Source organism: Schistocerca americana, chromosome 8 (assembly GCF_021461395.2).
Source record: "Schistocerca americana isolate TAMUIC-IGC-003095 chromosome 8, iqSchAmer2.1, whole genome shotgun sequence".
In the NCBI taxonomy this organism is placed as follows: Eukaryota; Metazoa; Arthropoda; class Insecta; order Orthoptera; family Acrididae; genus Schistocerca; species Schistocerca americana.
Window position 1 is genome coordinate 264,593,108 of NC_060126.1, and position 15,400 is coordinate 264,608,507.

At 42.3% G+C, this 15,400-nt stretch overlaps 1 protein-coding gene across 3 annotated transcripts in view; it reads right to left on the reverse strand.

Annotated features, from left to right (window-relative positions):
* The window catches only part of LOC124545071 (CB1 cannabinoid receptor-interacting protein 1-like), a 774,949-nt gene that overhangs the window by 86,748 nt on the left and 672,801 nt on the right, over positions 1–15,400 (reverse strand). The gene's annotated exons all lie outside the window — the stretch shown is intronic.

Consider the following 15,400-nt stretch of genomic DNA (forward strand, 5'->3'; position numbering starts at 1 on the left):
GGTCAACATGTGCATACATAGGTGTGGTCTGCTGTGGAGCTCCATATTCAACAATGTGTGACAAACAGTGTCCTCTGAAACAGTTGGTGTTGCACGAGCATTATGCTCTTTCAGTAGAGATACAACAGATCACCATCTGTCCTCCATTATGGAGCAGACAAGCCACTGAACCCACATTCTGTGAAAAGTGGTGGACATCCAACCATTTAGTGCCTGATGGTACTTTCACTTTCCTTCTACCTCTTTCCACAGATGCTCACAACAGAAGAATGTGCACATTCAACCAGCTTCACCATTTTTGATATACCCCTTTGTCAAAGTAACTTATCTCAATGGATTTCCCAATTTGCAGCCGTTATCTTCACTAGGGTGATCTGCCATCCATGTCTGTTCTGCTTACATTTTTGTTACCATGTCACAGGTGGTCATAATGTTTTGGCTTATTAGTGTAACTGTTCTAAGTGATGTAAATCCATGATTTATCACATAAAAAAAATGCAAATGATACCAAACAAGGGGTGTATGATTATAATTAATGAACAATTACTGAATGTACGAGGACATGTAACGGATCTCAAGATGAATAAGAAATTTCGTAAATGAAAACCAATATGTACATTGTATTAAGAAAAAAAAGTAAGAGGGATCAGTTTGTGAATGAATCTAATGTTAACAAAATTTAGACAAAAATATTAAATAACTTGTGACAAGAAGTCTTTCAATTGAAATAACAATTTTTAACAAAATGACACACATATTAATTGTTGAAAGATTGTTAATATTATCTTGGCCATGGTCGCATGCCTCAGCATATTGTTAGCATAGTTCTTTAATGTTTTAGGCTCAATGCGTTTGTGCAACTGCCATGCAGAGTACTATGTATTGTTCAGATGTCAGTATCTTGATGAGTTGTAATAAAAGTTTGAGGTCATGCACCAAGTTCCCAGGAACAAAAATCATCCTCTTGGCTGAGCTAAAAATGCAATATTTGTTTTAGTTTATAATGTACCACACTGCAGACAATTTTAATGCACTAGATTAGCAGTTACATTTGTTCTGCTAAAAACTGCTCAGGGTTTCAAGTTATTAGTTATAAAGAGTATATGTAGAATAAATGGATAGATAAAAAAATCTACTCACCAAACAGCTGCAGGGTAACACACACACACACACACACACACACACACACACACACACACAGAGAGAGAGAGAGAGAGAGAGAGAGAGAGAGAGGACGATTTAACGTTTACAAGCTTTCAGAGCCAGTGGCCCCTTCTTCTGGCAGAAGAGTTGAAGGGAGCAAAGAGGTGTGAAGGAAAAGAACTTGAGAGGTTTAGGAAAAAGGTACAGCTCAGAAAAGTCACCCATAACCCTGGGTGTGGGGAGCCTTACTGCAGGATAGGATGAGAAGGAAAGACTGATTGTTGGGGACTGTACCAGACGAGATGTGAAAACCAGAGAGCTTACAGATGGAAAACAGGGTAATATGCAAGACAGAGATAACTACTAAAACATTGTGCATTAGTTAAGAAGAGTAAAACGCAAAGTGAATTGTATGTAACAGAGGTGGGAGGGGGCTCGGCGAAAAATAGACAAGTCAGAAAATGAAAGATGTAGAAAACTAAAATGGAGTAAAGAAAGGAGTAGTTACTTTGAATAAATGCTGAGATGGAAGGAATTAATGTAAATTAAGGCCAAGTGTGTAGCAAGAACTGAGTACATGTTGTAGTGCTAGTTCCCACCTGCGAAATTCTGAGAAACTGGTGCCTGGGGGAAGGATTGGTGTGTGTGGTGAAACAGGCACCGAAGTCATGATTGCCATGTTGTACAGCATGCTCAGCAACAGGATATTGTGTGTTGCCTGTATACACCCTCTGCCTATGCTCATTCATCTTGACTGATAAGTGGGTGGTAGTCATGCCAATTGAAAAGGCCAAACAGTGTTTACATAACAGATTGTAAATGGCATGTGATGTTTCACAGGTGGCTCTCCCTTTGATAGTATATGTTTTGTCAGTTACAGGGCTGGAATAGGTGGTGGTAGGAGACTGAATACGGCAAGTCTTGCAGTGGGGGTGGTCACTGGGGTAGGGAAATAGGTGCATAAGGAGCATAGGGTTTGTTAAGGATATTGCAGAGATTGGGAGTGTGACAAAAAGCTATTCTAGGTGTGGTGGGCAAAACCTCAGACAGACTGGATTTCATTTCAGGAGATGATTTTAGGATGTCATGGCCTTGTCAAAGTAGCTGGTAGATACATTCCAGGCCATGATACTGGGTGACAAGTGGTGTGTGCCAAAGTTGTTTTTTAGAGGGATCAAGAGTACCAGGATTGGATGTGATGGCTCGAGAAACCTGCTTTTGAACTAGCCTATTGGGATAATTACATCCAGTGAAGGCTGAAGTGCGAGTGGTGGTGTATTGCTGTAAATAGTCTGCATCTGCACAAAGACGTTTGCCTCGAATGCCAAGGCTGTATGGGAGGGAACGTTTGACACGGAAAGGATGGCAACTGTCAAAATGTAAGTACTGTTGTTTGTTAGTAGGTTTAATGTGGACAGAAGTGTGTAGCTGGCCCTTGAGGATGAGATTGACATTGAAGAAAGTGGCATGGGATTCGGAATAGCAACCTGTGAAATTTAATTGAGAGGACGTATTTAGAGATTCCAGGAATTTTAACAGGACAGCCTCACCATGAGTCCACCATATCGTCAATGTATCTGAACCAAACCAGCCGCTGAAGGCTTATGAGTCCCAGGGAACCCCCCTCCATGTGACCTATGGAAAGGTTGGCAATAAAAGGAGCCATCCTGGTTCCCATGGCCATATCCCTGATCTCTTTGTATGTCTGCCCCTCAAAGATGAAGTAATTGTTGGTAAGTATAAAGTTGATTAAGGTGAGCAAGAAGGATGTCGTAGGCTTGGAATCATGTGGGTGTTGGAGATGGCATCAATGGCAACAAGCGAGGTGTGTGGTGGGAGTGGAATAGCACGGATTTCAGACAATCTAGGAAATGGTTGGTATCTTAAATGTAGAAGGGAAGTCTTTGCACCATGGGTTGCAGGTGTTGATCAACTAGGGCAGAGATACATTCGGTGGGTGCTTTGAAGCCAGCAACTATAGGATGTCAAGGACAATCGGGTTTGTGGATCTTAGGAAAAGGTGAAAGATGGGGGTGCGTGGTTTGGTTGAAGTAAGAAGTACTATGGATTGCAATGTAAGACTTTGTGAGGGGCCTGAGGTTTTTAGGAGGGATAGCAGGTCAGTTTGAATTACAGGGACAGGATCTTGACGGCAGGTGATGTATGTAGAAGTGTCGGACAGCTGGTGTAGGCCTTCACTAACATACACTTGTTGGTCAAGTACCACAGTGGTAGATACTTTGTCTGCAGGGAGTATAATGGAGTCAACAGCTCATCCAGTGCAGACTCAACAATCAGCCTTTCCTGCTCATCCTGTGCGGTAAGTCTCCCCTGACCCGGTGTTCTGTGTGACTTTTCTGAGCTCCACCCCTTTCCCTAAACCTCTCCAGTCCTTTTCCTTCACCCCTCTTCCTTCCTCTTCAACTCTTCTGCCAGAAGAAGGAGCCATTGGCTCTGAAAGCTTGTAAATGTTAAATTTGTGTGTGTGTGTGTGTGTGTGTGTGTGTGTGTGTGTGTGTGTGTGTGTGTGTTCCCTTACCACCGCTTGGTGAGTATTTTTTATCTATCCATTTACATTATATTATTAATAATTGATTATTTTTGTTCTTATGAAAAAGTATATGGAGGGTAGAGGTCAGTCACATATACTTAACTGAAAGTCTCTAGCTGGATGTTGTAAGTGTTGTTATTAAACGATAAAATAATTTTTTTTAAGAAAACTACTTAGTTTTACCACCTTAATGTTATTGTAAATTGCAACACCAAAAACTAACATACCAAAGGAGTCTAAACTTGGAGCATATGTTTAAAAGTTTACCAGTAATGAGTGATGAGCTGCACAGATGTGGCACAGACTTAGAAACAGCATTTCTCTTGTGTTTGGGAAGGTCAATGAAGAGCTGTCATTCAGAGTGGAAGTACGTAAACAAATATCAGTATATCATGCCAATGTCAACAGATGCAATCTCAATTATCTGGAGAGTGGGTTTGTCATACTGTAATGTTTCAGCTGACATAGAGCATCTATGTCAGTGGTCGTCAAACTCTTTGCTCAAGAGCCAATACTGCTATTGTGGGATGGCGCTCCCAGCCACATAAATATTGATATATTATTATCATCATCATCATCATCTTATTATTATTATTAGTGTCATAGGAACCGCCAACAGACTATCCTTCGTAACGGAGCAATAAGTTTACCACTGACCTTCAAGTACAAATTGTTAAAAGCTGACACCATTTGCAACACTTCGTGTTGACTGTTCTCCATCTTAGATTGCCACCTCCTTCACTGGATGCAGAACTGTGACACAGTAATTGCCCAATAAAGTATTGTTTTGTTGTCTTTCTGAGAGCATGATTAACTGGTTAATAACTGTAATTGTACTAAAATTGTACTAATGTTTAAATGCTTTAGGCCTATGTAACATGAGACACATTCACAAATGTTTACCAGTAATAAATGTTTTCAATGGCATTCTTCTCTCCCTCATTGCATTGTACTACAACAGCCTTGATTTTATTTCACATTCCTTGCTAATATATACCACATTTGAAGGTGCTCTTCTCTATAAGGCACATTCACAAATTCGTGTTAAGTTCCATTAAAATTTTATAGGCTCTACCACAGTACTGATTTTATGATGTTTCTGAACTGGGCAAAACCTTGATAGTGGCAATCCCCTCCCCCTTGAGCATTTGAGATAGGACATCAAACTTTAAAAAAAAAGATTTTTAAATTTTTTTGTAGTGCACATCTTTCTGAAGAGTTTGGTATATAAAACATATATGTTCGAGGAAATGTAAGACACGGAATTTGATCTTAAGTGTGCTGAAGTATAGTGTATGGAATTCAAATATGTATGTTTTGTAAGCGAAGCTGTCAAACCTATAATCAGGACAGTGGAAACTAAAATGACTTGTAGTTGACTGGTTTGACATCCTACCCCCGAAAAAAAGGAAGGAAGGAAAAAAAAAATCTCACAATTAATACTGGGTGGGTTTATTTGTGACTGGAAGAATAAGAACTCTTCAGAAAATCTGCACTATTGATTGCCTAGTAGCTAACAACTCTCTTTTTTGTATGACACAAAATTAAATATATTATGAGAAGGAAAGTTGCTACTCACCATATAGCAGAGATGTTGAGTCGCAGATAGGTACAACAAAAAGATTTTCACACTTAAAGCTTTCGGCCAATGGCCTTTGTCAACAATAGGCACACAAACGCGAACATACACACACACTCACGCAAACGCATCTCACACATGCGACTGCAGTCTCAGGCAATACGTGTGCATATGTATGTCTATTGTTGAGAAAGGCCATTGGCCGAAAGCTTTAAATGTGAAAATCCTTTTTTGTTGTGCCTATCTGTGACTCAGCACCTCCGCTATATGATGAGTAGCAACGTTACTTCTCATAATATTGATACATTCCATCCTGGATTTTCCATATTTTAAAATTAAATTCAGGATGATTTCATCTCAAATCATTCAGGTCCTGTCAACTTGTGGTCATGAATTTCTCTGGATAAAATATATATTAGACCTCTGTATCATAAGTGTTAAGACATAAAGTATTTTCGTTTTATCTTAATTTTTGTAAATAGTGCAGCCCTTTTAAAAATGTATATTTTGTAAATAACTCTTAAAACAGTAGAGAACAAATATATAGTGACTTACCAAACAAAAGTGCTGGCAGGCCGATAGACACACAAACAAACACAAACATACACACAAAATTCAAGCTTTCGCAACAAACAGTTACTTCATCAGGAAAGAGGGAAGGAGAGGGAAAGATGAAAGGATGTGGGTTTTAAGGGAGAGGCTAAGGAGTCATTCCAATCCCGGGAGCGGAAAGACTTACCTTAGGGGGAAAAAAGGACAGGTATACACTCGCACACACACACATATCCATCCGCACATACACAGACACAAGCTTGTGTCTGTGTATGTGATGTGACTGCTATCTCAGCAGTGACCTATACTGAGAATGAAACAATGGAAAATCCAGGATGGAATGTAACAATACCAGAGAAGGAAAGTTGCTACTCACCGTATAGCGGAGATGCTGAGTCGTGATAGGCACAACAAAAAGATTCACACAATTATAGCTTTTGGCCATTAGGCCTTTGTCAGGAGTAGACAAACAAACAGACAAACACACACACACACACACACACACACACACACACACACACACACACACACACACACACAAAACTTGCACACCCGTCTACAGTCTCAGAGAACTGTGGTTTCAGTTCTCTGAGACTGCAGACGTGTGTACAAGTTGCGTTTGCGTGAGTATATGTGTGCTTATGTGTATGTGTGTCTATTGCTGACAAAGGCCTTAATGGCCGAAAACTATAATTGCACGAATCTTTTTGTTGTGCCTATCGCGGCTCAGCATCTCCGCTATGTGGCGAGCAGCAACTTTCCTTCTCTGGTACTGCTATACTGAGAATGTATAGTTAGTGACACTGATTCCAGGTAGCTGCTGTAAGCAACAGATACAAAAATACATACCCACTTCCTCACATTATTTGATTTCAAAAGCTCGTAAAATAAAGAATGAGAAAGATATTTGGGCATGCCCAGATTCTTACTGTGGGCAGCCATTGAAAGATGATATGCTAACTGTTGCTCTGGAATATTACCTAAGCGATGACAAAGATTACAGCAGGCAAAGTTCTAACCAGGCTGATGTCAACTCTGTTAGTGAAAATAGCGAAAAAGTTAAAAAGATATGTGACAACATCAATAAGAGAAGTATATCTCCTGAGGCATCAAGGGATTGCCAGTTTAGTACTGGAGGGAAGTGTAGGGAGTAAAAACCATATAGGGAGACCAAGACATGAATGCAGTAAGCAGATTCAGAAGGAGATGAAGAGGCTTGCACAGCATAGAGTAGCATGGAGAGCTGCAGCAAACCAGTCTTTGGACTCAAGACCACAACAACATTTCCTAATGCTAAAGGAGAGACCAAATTTAAAAACTGGTCTCACAGAATTCTACTCTTTGGGACGAAAATGGGTAAAATGCCACGCGAGTGAAAGAAGTAAGCACATGTATTTACTGTACTAATTTGAAACATGTTTGTTTCATTATAAGATGTGTCACAGTAAAGAAGTACACTGAGATGGACGTGATGCTTTTGTGTATATGTCAAGAGCCGCAAGACAAATGTTGGTTGCAGGAATGTGCAGTGCGTCCTGGTGCTGGAATGATGACTGTTGAAGCATTCCACCTTCAGCATACTGCCAATGATGTAGCCTATGCATTGTGGGAGTGAGAACAGTTGGTGAAGAAGACAGTAGAGCCAGAGAAATTTGTTACATGGGTTGGCATTGGGTCATGAAAGGAATAGCTCATCATCATATCTGGAGGATTCAGGGACAGGCCAAAGCAGAAGTAAAATCAGTTGCATCCCAGAATACTGACAGATGAGTTCTTCATTTCGACTTTACTGAGAACCAGTCTGTTGCTTCGCAGAATGAAATTCAAAGTTACCACTGACACACATCACAGGTATCAATATTTACATGTGTTGCTCACTTCGTTGGATCATCACACTGTTTTTCTATTGTCGGTGATGATCTCATTCATAACAGTGCTCATGCATGCTACACTGTCAGCATGATAACTGATGACACAGCATCTAGAGGCCAAGCATTTCCTAAACATGTGTATGTGACCTGAGGGTGCAGCATCTCATTTTAAAAACTGCTTTCAGCTTTATTACTTTGATCAACACTGTAGTACAGAAAATAAGACGAGAAATGGATATTTTCAGCAACAGGTCATGAAAAAAGTGCATGTGATGGGGTACGAGTTCTCTGTAAATATCTTGCAACTAGATTTAATCCCCAGCATGAAGCTGTTGATGCTGTAAGAGATGCTACTGGATTTGTACACACCATATCAACATTAGTAACAAACATGAAACTCTTAATTCTCAATTCAAATACATTAAGGGAACTCCATAGAGAGAGAGAGAGAGAGAGAGAGAAGAGCAGTCTGCTATAAAGCCTGTGGTAGGAGTTCAATCAAGTCACTACTGGGTTGCATCCCGAAGTGGCACATACGCTGCAAGAACGGTTCTCCATGAAATGCAGCCTGTTACTACGTGTGAAATGCAGAGACCACAGTATACATTAGTCAACTTTGTACTGAGCCACTCCATTTCTTATGTGTATGACCATCAGTGATGGGTGGGACAGTTAATAAGTGTCACACACGAGATGCAAGATATAACCATCGGTTCAGTTATCCCTCGTTTATTCTCCGGTTACGATCTGGCAAAAATTTTCTGTCAAAATTTCATTTTCTTGGATACACCGAGAAGACACCTGTCATTCCTGTTGGTCATTTATTTCCACTATGATAGTTTGAATCTATGGATTTCGCTAACAATTATAACAAAGCTTATCATTCACACGCCAATCAACCACACAAACAGCGGTTGGCATTTACCCGAACGGGTTTATTCAGTTCAGCTCGTTTAGTCCCGTACTCTTTTGTCTGCGGGAAAATTTTTTATTTCTAGATGCGACGGGGCTTCCCGTGGCAGACAAATCACCTAAACTATGCACCGTTTCAAAATCATATGAAGAATCGATAGACGCAAGTGCACTGGATGCTAGGCGCTTTAATTTGGCGCCCCCTTATAACTGCCGCCTGGGGCAGATACCTCGGTTTTCCCATTAGATCCCGGCCTCCCCTTACCATAGCAAGTGATTGGTATGAGGCACACACACCAGGACAACATTGTCCTATCACGTCCCCCAACGACAAACTTAACCGGCCCTGCACCAAGTTTCGCCCTGAGGTAATCCGCCAACATTTCAAGCGTCTTCTAAGGTTCCTCCAGTTTACAGAGGCCGACAGAAAAATGTATACAATCTTGGTCAGGCTCTATCGAGATATCGATATTGTCTTTCGATTTGAACGAGTGTGTTAATTGTCTCAACAGATGTTCCCGTCAGTGGAGGCGGGAGTTTGAAACAGAACCGCCAACTCGCCTAACAATTAAACGCATTATTGACGAATTTGAATTGCATGGAACGATTTGTGATTTTCACAAAGGAAGATCAGGAAGACAGCGTACAGCAACAAATCCTGATTTGTCGGCTCTTGTGTTGGAAACGTTTGTTAATTCTCCACAGAAGTCTGCTACGCAATGTGCATGTGAAGTGGGTGTTAACAGTACAAGTGTACGAGTAATTTTGAAAGCTGCAAAGTGGAAAGTTTACATTCCACGATTACTGCACGCGATTAATGATGAAGATGCTGATCGTCGAAAGCAATTTTGCGAATGGTATCAGCAAATGGTAACTGATGACGAGCAATTTGTGACGAAGGTAGTGTGCAGCGACGAGGCTCAATTTAAACTTAATGGAACCGTGAATCCGCATGTTTATGTGGATAAAGTGGTCATCTACCAGGGGTGTACCTGGAAATGTTACGCACTTCAATTTTGCCAGGAATACGTGTGCTTTATGGAGCTGATGAAGAGGTGTTCTACCGACAGGACGTGGCGCCACCACACTACGAGGTTTCCTGGATGACAACTTTCGGGGCATTGGATTCGACGAAGAGGGCCCATTGAGTTCCCTCCACGGTCGCCAGACCTAGCACCTATGGACTTTTACTTGTGGGGAACTGTGAAAGACAACATCTATCGACGTAAGCCACGCACGCTGGAGGAACTTCACCAAGAGATTACAGCGACATGTGCAGCTATCTCCACTGTAAAATTGACTGCCGTAGTTGCTGCAACTGCTCGTTGTTCTGTTATGTGTATAGCCGCCAGTGGTGAACATTTAGAAAATTTATAGTAACCATGTGCTAAACTGAAGGTTCTACAACATGTCTCACCAATTATTAAATGTAAAATAAACACATAAGTAATACTTTCCGTTCCTTAAAATGTGTGTACATTTTTCTGGCAGACTCTCTATACCTGATTCGACGAAGAAATCAGGTGCGGTCAACAGCTGCAGATGGCAAGTATTAATTATTCTTTACCAGGTAAGCATATAAATCAGTTAACCGAGCGAGATGGCGCAGTGGTTAGACACTGGACTCGCATTCGTGAGGACGACGGTTCAATCCCGCGTCCGCCCATCCTGATTTAGGTTGTCCTTGATTTCCCTAAATCGCTCCAGGCAAATGCCGGGATGGTTCCTTTCAAAGGACATGGCCGACTTCCTTCCCCGTCCTTCCCCAATCCGATGACACCGATGACCACGCTGTCTGGCCTCCTTCCCCAAAACAACCCAATATAAATCAGTTAACATTGTTCACTGTTAACTCTTGTGCAAACGGAAATATATTTTAGAAACAGGTAAAGAATAAATACTTACGATTCGCAGCTATTGGCTGTGTCTGACTCCTTCGTCGAAAAAAGTTACTGTGCGGTTGCTGACAGTGATCAGCCATGTTAATGATATTAAAATCCTGCAGTACAGGGAATAAGAATTTTAAATCGCCATGCGCCGGTTTGAGAAAAATAGGTTTTGATGTATGTGTTCTTGGGAGACGATAGCTGGGTCGTCCTTTATGACCGAGCGGTTCTAGGCGCTTCAGTCCGGAACCGCGCGACCGCTACGGTAGCAGGTTCGAATCCTGTCTCGGGCATGGATGTGTGTGTTGTCCGTAGGTTAGTTAGGTTTAAGTAGTTCTAAGTTGTAGGGGACTGATGACCTCAGATGTTAAATCCCATGGTGCTCAGAGCCATTTGAACGATAGCTGACATTTTAATAACAGTAACAATTTGACTGAGAATTCATGGGTGTCGAGTGTTGGCGTTGACTGGAATAACCGTTGTGTTAGCGCGAGGCAAAGAGAGGATTCACCGTCGACAGAATGTCACAAAATGACTGCCACCATGTTCAAGAGTGCAGAAAATAACAAAGTTCTGGTGGTCTGTTTTTACCAAACTAAAAGAAGGAATACTGTCTCCCGTCTAATTGAGTCCTGTCCGCTTTACCTCTGTGAAAACAAAGTTCATGTCTCTTGACAGGTGCAGGAAAGGACATATTGGTAATTTGATCATTTTTGGTCACTATCAAAAAAGAATCTGAGAACAATGTATTTTATTCTTGAAGTTGATTTCAAAGTCCTTTTATTAATTATCCCCTCCTCCCGCATCGTCCCCTACGCTCCTCGGAGTATGGGACCTCATACATACAAACATATTTGTGAAATATGTACTGTGCATGGACGACAGGTAGAGTTTTAAAGCCGGCCGCGGTGGGCGAGCGGTTCTAGGCGCTTCAGTCCGGGACCACGCGGCTGCTACGGTCGCAGGTTCGAATCCTGCCTCGGGCATAGATGTGTGTGATGTCCTTAGGTTAGTTAGGTTTAAGCAGTTCTAAGTTTAGGGGACTGATGACCACAGCTGTTAAGTCCCATAGTGCTTAGAGCCATTTGAACCATTTTAGAGTTTTAAGGCCTGAGCTTATTTATTTCAGCCAATATTTATTTATTGTTTGAGAAACTATAACCTCCCCCTTCCTAATCGGCCTACCGGATAGCGAAATAACTGACCGCTGTCGCATGTGCCTAGTGAAATTTTGCAGTGAGTAAGGCTGTCGTTACCGAAGGAAAATGACACCGGTTAGTTGGAGGAAAGTGTGCAACATACTCTTCTGAGGAAAGAATATATTCTAAACTTATGCTAAGTACTGATGATAATTTTGAAATCGGTAGAATATAGTGCAATCACTCACGAACAGCACAGGGGTAATATTTACTACAAAAATTACTGACAATACGAAAGAATGCTGCTTAGCTACAAAGGGAAGAATTAAATGGTCGCTAGGCCGGTAGGGCAATGAATCTTCAGAATGTTAAGGAAGGTAATGGCAAAGAAATTTAAGCAATATTTACTGGCGTGGCAACAGAAGGTTGTCGCGCTTTTCCACAGCACAACAGTTTCCGAGAAAATAAATGGAATAGAAAGCACCGAGTTTGCAATTACTTATTATAAAATTCTAAATTTTTAAAGTAAAATTAAATGAAGTTACTGGTTAAATAAAAGACTGGCCTAACGTAAACTTCTTCATGCAGAAAAAATGACTTTCAGTAACCTCAGTGTAACGTAATGCAAAATTTATAAAAAGACAAGCAATTTACTTTTGATTATTGAAAGATTGTAATGAATTTACTTTAAGCAAATGAACAACTGATTTTACTTTTAAAATAACAACAATAAGATACGTATCAAGCTAGCAGAAGTCACTCGCTAAGCTAAATACGCAATAAATGAAACTGCGTACTTTTAACTTGTGCTGTATCTTTAGTTAATAGTTTTGCCAGTGCAATTTTACGTTACTTTAAGTAAATGAAGTTAATACTAAAATTTGCAAATAAGCTTAGCCTCTGTTATGCCTTGCCATGGATCGCGCGGCTCCCCCCGTCGGAGGTTCGAGTCCTCCCTCTGTGTGTGTGTGTGTGTGTGTGTGTGTGTGTGTGTCCTTAGTTTAAGTTAGATTAAGTAGTGCGTAAGCTTAGGGACCTGTGACTTCAGTCCCATAAAAGCTTACTACAAATTTCCAGAAAATTTAGACCGAAACTGGTCATTGGCAAACACACAAAGCCGGCGGTAAATACACTACTGGCCATTAAAATTGATACATCACGAAGATGACGTGCTACAGACGCGAAATTTAACCAACAGGAAGAAGATGCTGTGATATGCAAATGATAAGCTTTTCAGAGCATTCACACAAGGTTGGCCCCGGTGGCGACACCTACAACGTGCTGACATCGGAAAGTTTCCAACCGATTTCTCATACACAAACAGCAGTTGACCGGCGTTGCCTGGTGAAACGTTGTTGCGATACCTCGTGTAAGGAGGAGAATTGCGTACCATCTCGTTTCCGACTTTGATAAAGGTCGGATTGTAGCATATCGCGATTGCGTTTTATCGTATCGCGACATTGCTGCTCGCGTTGGTCGAGATCCAATGACTGTTAGCAGAATATGGAATCGGTGGGTTCAGGAGGGTAATACGGAACGCCGTGCTGGAACACAACGGCCTCGTATCACTAGCAGTCGAGATGACAGGCATCTTATCCGCATGGCTGTAACGGATCGTGCAGGCACGTCTCGATCCCTAAGTCAACAGATGGGGACATTTGCAAGACAACAACCATCTGCACGAACAGTTCGACGACGTTAGCAGCAGCGTGGTCTATCAGCTCCGAGACCATGGCTGCGGTTACCCTTGACGCTGCATCACACACAGGAGCGCCTGCGATGGTGTACTCAACGACGAACCTGGGTGCACGAATGGCAAAACGTCATTTCTTCGGATGAATCCAGGTTCTGTTTACAGCGTCATGATGGTCACATCCGTGTTTGGCGTCATCGCGATGAACGCACATTGGAAACGTGTATTCGTCACGTATCACCCAGCGCAATGGAATGGGGTGACATTGGTTACACGTCTCGGTCACCTCTTGTTCGCATTGACGGCACTTTGAACAGTGGACGTTCCATTTCATATGTGTTACGACCCGTGGCTCTATCCTTCATTCGACCCCTGCGAAACCCTACATTTCAGCAGGATAATGCACGACCGCATGTTGCAGGTCCTGTACCGGCCTTTGTGTGGATATAGAAAATGTTCGACTGCTACCCTGGCCAGCACATTCTTCAGGTCTCACACCAACTGAAAACGTCTGGTCAATGGTGGCCGAGCAACTGGCTCGTCACAATACGCCAGTTACTACTCTTGATGAACTGTGGTATCGTGTTGAAGGTGCATGGGCAGCTGTACCTGTACACGCCATCCACGCTCTGTTTGACTCAATGCCTAGGCGTATCAAGGCTGTTATTATGGCCAGAGGTGGTTGTTCTGGGTACTGATTTCTCAGGATCTATGCACCCAAATTGCGTGAAAATGTAATCACATGTCAGTTCTAGTATAATATGTTTGTCCAATGAATATCCGTTCATCATCTGCATTTCTTCTTGGTGTAGCAATTTTAATGGCCAGTGTACTTAATCAATTTTCATATTCTTACGACACTCTGTAATTGCATCGAAAGGGACTGGGACCCTGCCTGGTAATAATATCTGAGGGCAATGACAACGCAGGTTCCCTACAATTTTAACTATTGCAAGTTATTATTCAAGTTAGTCATACTTCGTGAAAGACATGTAACTAGGTGAAACATCTACATTCCTGTATCTGTCAGTTAACAGTCTTACGATTTTGTAGCTGTGCGGGCGACCAAGAATGTAGCCGACGGCAAAGCTGAGCTGCCGTTGTTGCAGCTGTTGTAGAACCCCGAGTCGTCTCCAGAGCCACGGAGAATTATGGGACAGGCAGCAGTTAGAATTGCAGATACCCCCGCCTGTCCACTCCTACCCTGCTCTCAATACTCACGGGTTAACGAATTTGGCGCGTCTACACTGACGCGAGCATAGCTGCACACCGCGTCGCCAGGAGCGCCCAACAAACACTTCCGCACTCTTTCACGATTCAAGCTGCTCTGCTTCCTGTGATGATGATGTGATGATGATGATGTTTGGTTTGTAGGGCGCTCAACGGCGCGGTTATCAGCGCCCGTACAATTTCCCAACCTTTGCTCAGCCCAATTTCGCCACGTTCCTGGATGATGATGAAATGATGAGGACAACACAAACACCCAGTCATCTCGAGGCAGGTGAAAATTCCTGACCCCGCCGGGAATCGAACCCGGGACCCCGTGCTCTGGAAGCGAGAACGCAACCGCGAGACCACGAGCGGCGGACTCTCTGCTTCCTCTCTGCTCGCAACGCGACCGTGTCTCCATACGCAAAGATAAGCAACGGTGCGCTTCTGCCATTTCGTCGTTGCTATCGATACATTAAATAAAGTTCCCTTGGCTATTACCCAGAAATTTACAATATCTTCATTACAATTACAACCAATTATATACGTCAGAAATAAATACATTATTACATCGATTAAGCCGGCCGGAGTGGCCGAGCGGTTCTAGGCGCTACGGTCTGGAACCGCGAGACCGCTACGGTCGCAGGTTCGAATCCTGCCTTGGGCATGGATGTGTTTGATGTTCTTAGGTTAGTTAGGTTTAAGTAGTTCTAAGTTCTAGGGGACTGATGACCACAGCAGTTAAGTCCCATAGTGCTCAGAGCCATTTGAACCATTACATCGATTACTTATTTAATATTATTATGATGAGGTCCCATAATCCGAGGCAGTAAAAATCCTTGACACCATCGGGAATCGAACCCAG